This window comes from Musca autumnalis, unplaced genomic scaffold (assembly GCF_047663935.1).
Source record: "Musca autumnalis isolate F117 unplaced genomic scaffold, ASM4766393v1 scaffold_1, whole genome shotgun sequence".
NCBI lineage: Eukaryota > Metazoa > Arthropoda > Insecta > Diptera > Muscidae > Musca > Musca autumnalis.
In genome coordinates, this window is record NW_027411644.1 from 70,280,226 (window position 1) to 70,290,108 (window position 9,883).

General features: G+C 34.0%; 1 non-coding gene across 1 annotated transcript; it reads right to left on the minus strand.

The window, feature by feature from the left end:
* Window positions 1-7,284: 7,284 nt before the first annotated feature.
* Window positions 7,285-7,391, minus strand: LOC141391621 (U6 spliceosomal RNA). Its single transcript, XR_012409701.1, has one exon. It is a non-coding gene; the product is annotated as a U6 spliceosomal RNA (small nuclear RNA).
* Window positions 7,392-9,883: the final 2,492 nt, after the last annotated feature.

A 9,883-nucleotide genomic window follows, 5' to 3' on the forward strand; every position in this document is an offset into this window, starting at 1 on the left:
TATTCTTTATTTTCATTTGGTAATTTGTATTTCAAAAATCTAAAAATTCCACATTTATTGTCATCTTTGGGATACTCCTAGAAATCTGTAAAAATTCGACATTTATTGTCGTTTTGGAAATCTCTAAAAATCCCACATTTATTGTCATCTTTGAGTCCTCCTAGAAATCTCTAAAAATCCCATATTAATTGTCAGCTTTGGGTCCTCCAAGAAATCTCTAAAAACCCCGCATTTATTGTCATCTTTGCGTCCTCCTAGAGCCTTTTAGACCACACTGATTGTTGTCTCTTTAGAGATTTCTGGAAATCTCTAAAAATCCCAGATTTATTATCATCCTTGGGTCCTCCTAGAAATCTCTAAAAATCCAACATTAATTGTAATCTTTGGATTCTCTTTGAAATCTCTAAAAATCCCACATTTATTTTCATCTTTGGGTGCTTCTAGAAATCTCTAAAAATCCCACATATATTGTCATCTTTGGGTCCTCCTAGAAATCTCGAAAAATCCAACATTTATCGCCACCTTTGGGTCCTCCTAGAAATCTCGAAAAATCCCACATTTATTGTCATCTTTGGGTCCTCCTAGAAATTTCTAAAAATCCCACATTTATTGTCATCTTTGGGTCCTCCTAGAAATCTCGAAAAATCCCACATTTATTGTCATCTTAGGGTTCTCCTAGAAATCTCTAAAAATCCGATATTTATTGGCATCTTTGGGTCCTTCTAGAAATCTCTAAAAATCACATAATTGTTGTCATCACTGGGTCCTCCTAGAAATCTCTAAAAATCCCACATTTATTGTCATCTTTGGGTCCTTCTAGAAATCTCTAAAAATCACATAATTGTTGTCATCACTGGGTCCTCCTAGAAATCTCTAAAAATCCCACATTTATTGTCATCTTTGGGTCCTCCTAGAAATCTCGAAAAATCCCACATTTATTGTCATCTTTGGGTCCTCCTAGAAATCTCTAAAAATTCCACATTTATTGTCATCTTTGGGTCCTCCTAGAAATCTCTAAAAATCCCACATTTATTGTCATCTTTGGGTCCTCCTAGAAATCTCTAAAAATCCCACATTTATTGTCATCTTTGGGTCCTCCTAGAAATCTCTAATAATCCCACATTTATTGTCATCTTTGGGTCCTCCTAGAAATCTCTAAAAATCCCACATTTATTGTCATCTTTGGGTCCTCCTAGAAATCTCTAAAAACCCCACATTTATTGTCATCTTTGGGTCCTCCTAGAAATCTCGAAAAATCCCACATTTATTGTCATCTTTGGGTCCTCCTAGAAATCTCTAAAAATCCCACATTTATTGTCATCTTTGGGTCCTCCTAGAAATCTCTAAAAATCCCACATTTATTGTCATCTTTGGGTCCTCCTAGAAATCTCTAAAAATCCCACATTTATTGTCATCTTTGGGTCCTCCTAGAAATCTCTAAAAATCCCACATTTATTGTCATCACTGGATCCTCCTAGAAATCTCTAAAAATCCCACATTTATTGTCATCTTTGGGTCCTCCTAGAAATCTCGAAAAATCCCACATTTATTGTCATCTTTGGGTCCTCCTAGAAATCTCTAAAAATCCCACATTTATTGTCATCTTTGGGTCCTCCTAGAAATCTCTAAAAATCCCACATTTATTGTCATCTTTGGGTCCTCCTAGAAATCTCTAAAAATCCCACATTTATTGTCATCTTTGGGTCCTCCTAGAAATCTCGAAAAATCCCACATTTATTGTCATCTTTGGGTCCTCCTAGAAATCTCTAAAAATCCCACATTTATTGTCATCTTTGGGTCCTCCTAGAAATCTCTAAAAATCCCACATTTATTGTCATCTTTGGGTCCTCCTAGAAATCTCTAAAAATCCCACATTTATTGTCATCACTGGATCCTCCTAGAAATCTCTAAAAATCCCACATTTATTGTCATCTTTGGGTCCTCCTAGAAATCTCGAAAAATCCCACATTTATTGTCATCTTTGGGTCCTCCTAGAAATCTCTAAAAATCCCACATTTATTGTCATCTTTGGGTCCTCCTAGAAATCTCTAAAAATCCCACATTTATTGTCATCTTTGGGTCCTCCTAGAAATCTCGAAAAATCCCACATTTATTGTCATCTTTGGGTCCTCCTAGAAATCTCTAAAAATCCCACATTTATTGTCATCTTTGGGTCCTCCTAGAAATCTCTACAAAATCCCACATTTATTGTCATCTTTGGGTCCTCCTAGAAATCTCTAAAAATCCCACATTTATTGTCATCTTTGGGTCCTCCTAGAAATCTCTAAAAATCCCACATTTATTGTCATCACTGGGTCCTCCTAGAAATCTCTAAAAATCCCACATTTATTGTCATCTTTGGGTCCTCCTAGAAATCTCGAAAAATCCCACATTTATTGTCATCTTTGGGTCCTCCTAGAAATCTCTAAAAATTCCACATTTATTGTCATCTTTGGGTCCTCCTAGAAATCTCTAAAAATCCCACATTTATTGTCATCTTTGGGTCCTCCTAGAAATCTCTAAAAATCCCACATTTATTGTCATCTTTGGGTCCTCCTAGAAATCTCTAATAATCCCACATTTATTGTCATCTTTGGGTCCTCCTAGAAATCTCTAAAAATCCCACATTTATTGTCATCTTTGGGTCCTCCTAGAAATCTCTAAAAATCCACATTTATTGTCATCTTTGGGTCCTCCTAGAAATCTCGAAAAATCCCACATTTATTGTCATCTTTGGGTCCTCCTAGAAATCTCTAAAAATCCCACATTTATTGTCATCTTTGGGTCCTCCTAGAAATCTCTAAAAATCCCACATTTATTGTCATCTTTGGGTCCTCCTAGAAATCTCTAAAAATCCCACATTTATTGTCATCTTTGGGTCCTCCTAGAAATCTCTAAAAATCCCACATTTATTGTCATCACTGGATCCTCCTAGAAATCTCTAAAAATCCCACATTTATTGTCATCTTTGGGTCCTCCTAGAAATCTCGAAAAATCCCACATTTATTGTCATCTTTGGGTCCTCCTAGAAATCTCTAAAAATCCCACATTTATTGTCATCTTTGGGTCCTCCTAGAAATCTCTAAAAATCCCACATTTATTGTCATCTTTGGGTCCTCCTAGAAATCTCTAAAAATCCCACATTTATTGTCATCTTTGGGTCCTCCTAGAAATCTCCAAAAATCCCACATTTATTGTCATCTTTGGGTCCTCCTAGAAATCTCTAAAAATCCCACATTTATTGTCATCTTTGGGTCCTCCTAGAAATCTCTAAAAATCCCACATTTATTGTCATCTTTGGGTCCTCCTAGAAATCTCGAAAAATCCCACATTTATTGTCATCTTTGGGTCCTCCTAGAAATCTCTAAAAATCCCACATTTATTGTCATCTTTGGGTCCTCCTAGAAATCTCTAAAAATCCCACATTTATTGTCATCTTTGGGTCCTCCTAGAAATCTCTAAAAATCCCATATTTATTGTCATCTTTGGGTCCTCCTAGAAATCTCTAAAAATCCCACATTTATTGTCATCTTTGGGTCCTCCTAGAAATCTCTAAAAATCCCACATTTATTGTCATCTTTGGGTCCTCCTAGAAATCTCTAAAAATCCCACATTTATTGTCATCTTTGGGTCCTCCTAGAAATCTCTAAAAATCCCACATTTATTGTCATCACTGGGTCCTCCTAGAAATCTCTAAAAATCCCACATTTATTGTCATCTTTGGGTCCTCATAGAAATCTCTAAAAATCCCACATTTATTGTCATCTTTGGGTCCTCCTAGAAATCTCTAAAAATCCCACATTTATTGTCATCTTTGGGTCCTCCTAGAAATCTCCAAAAATCCCACATTTATTGTCATCTTGGGGTCCTCCTAGACATCTCTAAAAATCCCACATTTATTGTCATCTTTGGGTCCTCCTTGAAATCTCTAAAAATCCCACATTTATTGTCATCTTTGGGTCCTCCTAGAAATCCCACATTTATTGTCATCTTTGGGTCCTCCTAGAAATCTCTAAAAATCCCACATTTATTGTCATCTTTGGGTGCTCATAAAAATCTTTAAAAATTCCACATTTATTTTCATCTTTGGTTCCTCCAAGAAATCTCGGAAAATCCCATATTTATTGTCATTTTTGGGTCCTTCTAGAAATCTCTAAAAACCCAACATTTATTGTCGTTTTCGGGTCATCCTAGAAATCTCTAAAAATCCCACATTTATTGGCATCTTTGGGTCCTCCTAGAAATCTCTAAAAATCCCACATTTATTGCCATCTTTGGGTCCTCCTAGAAATCTCTAAAAATCCCACACTTATTGTCATCTTTGGTCCCTCTCTAAAAATCCCACAATTTTTGTCATTACTGGGCCCTCCTAGAAATCGCTAAACATCCCACATTTATTGTCATCTTTAGGTCCTCCTAGAAATCTCTAAAAATCCCACATTTATTGTCATCTTTAGGTCCTTCTAGAAATCTCTAAACATCCAACATTTATTGTCATCTTTGGCTCCTCCTAAAAATCTTTAAAAATTCCACATTTATTGTCGTCTTTGGGTCCTCCTAGAAATCTCTAAAAATACCACACGTCTTGTCATCTCGAGTTTCTCCTAGAAATCTCTAAAAATGCCACATTTATTGTCATCTTTGGGTCCTCCTAGAAATCTCATAAAGTTTCACATTTGTTGTCATCTGTGGGTCCTCGTAGAAATCTCTAAAAATCCCACATTACTTGTTGTCTTTGGGTCCTCCAAGAAATCTCTAAAAATCCCACATTTATTGTCGTTTTTGGGTCCTCCTAGAAATCTCTAAAAATCCCCATAATAGTCTCTAAAAATCCCACATTTATTGCCATCTTTTGGTCCTCCTAGAATTTTTTGCAAATCCCACATTTATTGTAGTCTTTGGATCCTCTTTGAAATCTCTAAAAATCCCATATTTATTGTCATCTTTGGGTACTCCTAGAAATCTCTAAAAATTCCACATTTATTGTCATCTTTGGGTCCTCCTAGAAATCTCTTAAGATCCCACATTTATTGTCATCTTTGGGTCCTCCTAGAAATCTCTAAAAATCCCACATTTATTGTTGTTTTTGGGCCCTCCTAGAAATCTCTAAAAATCCCACATTTATTGTTGTTTTTGGGTCCTCCTAGAAATCTCTAGAAATGCCACATTTATTGTCATCTTTGGGTCTTCCTAGAAATCTCTAAAAATCCCACATTTATTGTCATCTTTGGGTCTTCCTAGAAATCTCTAAAAATCCCACATTTATTGTCATCTTTGGGTCCTCCTAGAAATCTCTAAAAATCCCACATTTATTGTCATCTTTGGGTCCTCCTAGAAATCTCTAAAAATCCCACATTTATTGTCATCTTTGGGTCCTCCTAGAAATCTCTAAAAATCCCACATTTATTGTCATCTTTGGGTCCTCCTAGAAATCTCTAAAAATCCCACATTTATTGTCATCTTTGGGTCCTCCTAGAAATCTCTAAAAATCCCACATTTATTGTCATCTTTGGGTCCTCCTAGAAATCTCTAAAAATCCCACATTTATTGTCATCGTTGGGTCCTCCTAGAAATCTCTAAAAATCCCACATTTATTGTCATCTTTGGGTCCTCCTAGAAATCTCTAAAAATCCCACATTTATTGTCATCTTTGGGTCCTCCTAGAAATCTCTAAAAATCCCACGTTACTTGTTGTCTTGGGGTCCTCCTAGAAATCTCTAAAAATCCCACATTTATTTTCATCTTTGGGTCCACCTAGAAATCTCTAAAAATCCCACATTTATTATCGTTTTTGGGTCCTCCTGGAAATGTCTAAAAATCCCACATTTATTGCCATCTTTGGGTGCTCCTAGAAATCTCTAAAAATCCCTCCATGAAATCTTTAAAAATCCCACATTTATTGTCATCTTTGGTTCATCCTAGAAATCTCTAAAAATCCTATATTTATTGTCACCTTTGGGTACTTCTAAAAATCGCTAAAAATCCCACATTTATTGTCATCTTTGGATCCTCCTAGAAATCTCTAAAAATCCCACATTTATTGTCATCTTTGGGTTCTCCTAGAAATCTCTAAAAATCCCACATTTATTGGCATCTTTGGGTCCTCCTAGAAATCTCTAAAAATCCCACATTTATTGTTTTTGGATCCTCCTACAAATCTCATAAAATTCCACATTCATTGTCATCTGTGGGTCCTCCTATAAATTTCTAAAAATCCCACATTTATTGTCATCTTTGGGTTCTCCTAGAAATCTCTAAAAAACCCACATTTATTGGCATCTTTAGGTCCTCCTAGAAATCTCGAAAAATCCAACATTTATTGTCGTTTTTGGGTCCTCCTACAAATCTTATAAAATCCCACCATAATTGTTGTCTTTGGGTCCTTCTAGAAACCTCCAAAAATCCCACATTTATTGTCATCTTTGAATTCTCCTAGAAATCTCTAAAAATCCCACATTTATTGTCGTTTTTGGGTCCTCCTAGAAATCTCTAAAAATCCCCATAATAGTCTCTAAAAATCCAACATTTATTGCCATCTTTTTGTCCTCCCAGAATTTTTTGCAAATCCCACATTTATTGTAGTCTTTGGATCCTCTTTGAAATCTCTAAAAATCCCTCATTTATTGTCGTCTTTGGGGCCTCTTAGAAATCTCTAAAAATCCCACATTTATTGCCATCTTTGGTTCATCCTAGAAATCTCTAAAAATCATACATTAATTGTTATCTGTGGGTCCTCCTAGAAATCTCTAAAAATCCTATATTTATTGTCACCTTTGTGTACTCCTAAAAATCGCTAAAAATCCCACATTTATTGCCATCTTTGGGTCCTCCTAGAAATCTCTAAAAATCCCACATTTATTGTCATCTTTGAGGACCCAAAGAAATCTCTAAAAATCCCACATTTATTGTTATCTTTGGATCCTCCTAGAAATCTTTAAAAATCCCACATTTATTGTCATCTTTGGGTGCTCCTAGAAATCTCTAAACATTCCACATTTCTTGTCATCTGTGGGTCCTCCTAGAAATCTATTAAAATTCCACTAAAAATATTTAAAAATTCCACATTTATTGTCATCTTTGGGTCCAACTAAAATCTCTACAAATACCACACGTATTGTCATCTTTGTCGTCCTCGAGTCCTCCAAAAAAATCTTTAAAAATTCCGCCTTTCCACATCTCCATGTTTATTGTCGACTGTGAATATTCTCATTTTCATTGAAATTCAATTTAATTAATTTAATCATTAAAAAACAATTTTTGCAGAATCAAAGAAAATGTTCACAAAAAAATGTGGAACGCTTCACGATTTTGCGTGTCATCCTTGCGCAGGGGCCATGCTAATCTTCTCTGTATCGTTCCAATTTTAGTATATGTTCTGCCGAAGCAAGAACGAGTGATGCTGTTTTTATTTTGTATTTGTACTTACATTTTAAAGAAAATGTAAATGCGAAGTATAAGCATTAAAATCAATAAGTGTTTATTAGATGAAAATTATGTGGTTTGTGTCAATGTTAAGTACGAAATTATACAACACTGCAACCAGTATTCTTTATTTGAAAGTTGGGTTGTTGTGTTTGGCTGGTAGATGTCAGTTCGACCTTAATAAAATGTGTGAAATGTAGTACACGTTAAATAAAGGGGTGGTTTTTATTTTCAACAAGGGCAAATTGTTAAAACGCAATTTACATCTTAAAATACATTTACATTTACGAAATGGATTTACGAAGTGGATTTCAAATGTCAATTCCTTTGCGCATACGTCAAACAAAATCTCATCTGAAATCCATTGGATTTCATTTGGCGTTTAAGCAATGAAATTGACACTTGAAATCGTGTGGATTTCGTAAATGTAAACCTAGCATAACGTGTTTTATAAAATGTGTGCGTTATTTAATGTGTTAATTCCATAGAATATCTGTCAAATAAATTAAATTAAATTCCCAAAATATTGATGTTGCTAAAGCCGACCGAAAGGCCGCCATCCATCTGCCAAATATATGTCTACCCAACTTTAAGAAGGTTCTATTGAATGAAAGTAGAAGAAAGTATAGAAGCCATTCGAATTGTTCTACTGAAATACATCCACTTACCTTAACTATTTACTTATATCCCTCCCATTCCAATTATTAATATAAAAAAACTTCACACATTTACCAGTTTGTAAACCATTTTCAGTTATATATTCTTTTTTTTTTATTTTGAAAAAAAAAATTATTATGGATTTTATTACAATGGACTGATTTTGAGTGTTAATATTTTGAATGTAGTATATTTGTATGTATGTTAGATTGATGTAAATATGAATATTTATTTATATGCATAGCTTACATAGAGTCTTCATAAAAATATTTGTAATTTGTTATATAAGTATGGGTGTGTATATAAGGTATTTGGGGTTTATTTTTCTGTTTCTTCTTAAAAATATTTAAATTTATAATTTTGCAACACAGTGTTTCTGTTTTTGTAAGGTTTTCTTAAACTATAAAGGTTCCTTGTTCCTTTGAAATTTCCATTGTTTTGTTTTTTTTTTTTTTTTATTAGTATTATTTTTCATTGTATTGTAATTATTAGACATATAAAAAATATTTTTATACATATAAATATTTTAACATTATTCCACAGATGACATGTTCCATTTTATTTCGTTCATTTTTTTAATTATTTTAAAAGTTGCAGTTTTTGTTTTGTTAATTTTTTCTTCTTTTATAAAATTAACAAAATTATCACAATTAATTATTTACAAAACAAAATATTTGTTGTTATTGTTTTATAAATTGTGAACATTATTTTTTGTATTTATTTAATGTATTTTGGTTTTTTTAATTGTAATTTGTTGTTTTTAATATTGTAATATTTTTGTTGTTCTTGTTTTGAGGTAGTTTTGATTTTCAAATTTGTATTGTGTATTTTTTGTTGTATTCTGATTTTCTATTGTTCATTCGGATTACTTGAAATTTAAATTTGCAAAATACCTTTTTTTGTTTTGAGTAATAATAAGTGTAATTTTGGGAGAATTAGAGGATGAAAGATACGAATCAACGGTCCTGACAAGCTTTAACAGGGCAAAACCCAGGGGCCAAATTATGAGATTCGATATCGAGTTGTTTCGAACCGAGTACTCAAAGTTGGGATGTCAACATTCGTTATCGAGTAAAATTATCGAGTTATTGAGCATAAATTTGCGAAAAATTACTCGTAGCTAAATTGCCTATCGTAAACCAACAAAATGAAAGACTACTTAAGTATTTTTGTATAAAATGTGAAAATTGTTGATAGTTGTCGGTTTGTAAAAGAAAAATAAAATTAGTAAAAAAGTCTCAGCCTTTTTTTTTAACACAAAATACAAGAAAAATTGAGAAAAGTCTTTTGCACTCGTTTGAGAAATGGTAATAATATTAGAATTAAAAAAATATATATATGCAAATTTATGCATTCATTAGCCAAAATTTACTGTTTGCGGTCTTGTTTTTTCCACTTTTTTTTCTCCCATCGGACGCCTCCCCAGGTGGTGGGTAGGGGAACGCTCGTCAGATATGGAGGGTACCGCAAAAATAAAATATGCGGGGCGAACCAAACAAACAAAAAATGGAGAAGGCAGCGTCTGACCAAGAATTGGCGGCTACAAACAGCGTCTGTACTTCATAGGAGCGGCTGAATGGAAGAAGGAAAACTATAAACCCTTTAGAAGGCAACGGGAAACCACTAAAGTAAAAACCCTAGAAAATCATACAAAAGCAATGAATACAACAAATAACACACGGCCCTCAGTCTCCGGCCAATCGAGGGTGCTAAGAATCCCCGGAGGTAAAACCAAACTCAATATCGGAACCTGGAATGTAAGAAGTCTCTATGAAGCTGAAAAATTAGCTAATACGGTATCCGA